Source organism: Sinocyclocheilus anshuiensis, unplaced genomic scaffold, assembly GCF_001515605.1.
Source record: "Sinocyclocheilus anshuiensis isolate Anshui unplaced genomic scaffold, SAMN03320099.WGS_v1.1 scaffold1018, whole genome shotgun sequence".
Lineage (NCBI taxonomy): Eukaryota > Metazoa > Chordata > Actinopteri > Cypriniformes > Cyprinidae > Sinocyclocheilus > Sinocyclocheilus anshuiensis.
In genome coordinates this window covers 15,486-17,402 of record NW_015539893.1, presented here as the reverse complement: position 1 = coordinate 17,402, position 1,917 = coordinate 15,486, and the positions used below count along the sequence as shown (strand labels likewise).

General features: G+C 40.1%; 1 long non-coding RNA gene across 1 annotated transcript; it reads right to left on the bottom strand.

Annotated features, from left to right (window-relative positions):
- Window positions 1–409: 409 nt before the first annotated feature.
- Window positions 410–1,332, bottom strand: LOC107685867 (uncharacterized). Its single transcript, XR_001633998.1, has 3 exons — window positions 1,260–1,332; window positions 569–666; window positions 410–439 (listed from the first exon to the last, which is right to left on the bottom strand). It is a non-coding gene; the product is annotated as an uncharacterized LOC107685867 (long non-coding RNA).
- Between the last annotated feature and the right edge of the window lie 585 nt (window positions 1,333–1,917).

The window sequence follows — 1,917 nt, the reverse complement described above, 5'->3', positions numbered from 1 at the left end:
TCCATGGCATATTTAAGTCCCACTTGAAGGTCCATCTGTGTCCCAAATTTATCAGAAACACCTCGGAAGAAGATTTTCACTGACAGCTGTCATTGTAAGACAGTGAGCAACTCCGTTTGTTTGTCCGAGTGAGCAACACTAAGGGGGGGCGGGGCTTACCGATAGGTCAATTGCCTCAACCATGGCACTATACCATTTCCAGGATGCTGCTGTGGAGTTCTCCATCCTCACTGCTCACACCAGTCTGCAGACATTTCAGATCCTGCAAAGAAGCACAAATATAATACAAAAGCAGTCATTTTAACAGCACAATGTCATTTGATTTCTGTATTAGAAGTAACAGAATGATCTTACTTTATATTTTTGTTTCAGGTTTTCCCTTTTTTTCACAAATGCCACCGTCACCTTTCCTTGCAGGTCCTGCTCCACCACAAAAGCTCTGCAGCAAATGCACAGGAATCAAGAATCAGAAAAGTGCTGTGATAACTCTGTTTGAAATTACAATAATTGAAATAAACTACAAGTTAAGATTTAAAAGATGTTTTATTTATTTCTGTAGTGTACTCACTCAAAGCCTTTGATGGCAGCATTCCGCTTTCTGGTGAAGAGGGCTTTATTAGCCGCTCTCGTCTCCGCCGGATAAGCAGACGTGTGTCTCATCTGTCCCTGTAACATCCAGACAAGAGTCAAGTTACCTCTGAGATTTGTGTGCTCAAAACTACATTTACATTCTGAGGTAGTTGATGATGTGTTAAGTAGCGTTTTATCCAACACAAATGTTCCTCAATTTTTCAACAGTACTAATGGACAAATAAAATAGATTACTTATATTTAGTTACTTTATGGAAATTTATTTACATTACTTACATTCATCTATTGCAAACAGTGCTGACAACAGTGAATTGTACTACACAATAACACACATATACATCACTCAGATGTCTACTTCATATCTAGGACCTATTAGACATACTTCTATGAAATTCATATAGAAGATTTTCCTACCAGATATTAAATAGACATTTAGTAATCGTATTTAAGATGTATATGGTTTTAAATGTATGTATGGAGATGTAGGAGATGTACGTGTGCTTCCTGGAGCCCCCCGTTAGCTATATATAATAAAACGTGTTTTTTCACAACTATCACAACTATACTATACCATTTAGCATCTTTACACTTTCAACAATTTGCTCTAAAGTAGTTAAACAAATGCAAATTTAAAATAAGGAACCGTGTTTTTGGTTTGTAATACGTACATTTGTAAACACCCTCATCCAAATTTCCCGCAATGTTCGATTATGACGCATCCTCTTCTTCTTTATGATGTATCCTCTCGCGTGGCCTCTTCTTTCTTCTTTATGATGTATCCTCTCGCGTGGCCTTCTGGGATAGAAAAGTATCCATCGACGAGGAAGCTGGGCCTATATAGAGAAGTAGGCGGTTTCGGACGCACTTTAAGTAGACGCGTGTCCGAATCTCGCGAGAATTAGTACGTCACCCAGGTAATTCTCGCCTACTCTTTTATAAATACTAAGGATTCGGACATACTTATTCGCTCGCCTACTGCTTTTCGCCTACTATATAGTAGAGAAGTAGGCGTTTCGGACGCAGCCTGGTTTTCCTTTGCTCCTGCATTTCTCAGAGGCGCGTGCACGACACATACGTCTTACGTCATCCGCGTACCACAGTTAGCGGAAGTCAGAAAAAAGTGTTTATTAAGTTTGAAATATGGATAATTATCTTACAAAAAAGCACGGATTCGCTACAGGAGGCCTTTATTCACCCCCCGGAGCCGTGTGAGGGACGTTTTATTACGGATGCGCGCACTTTATTTCACGTCTTCTGAACTGTTGAGGCCTTTATTCACCCCCCGGAGCTGTGTGAGGCACGTTTTATTACGGATGCGTGCACTTT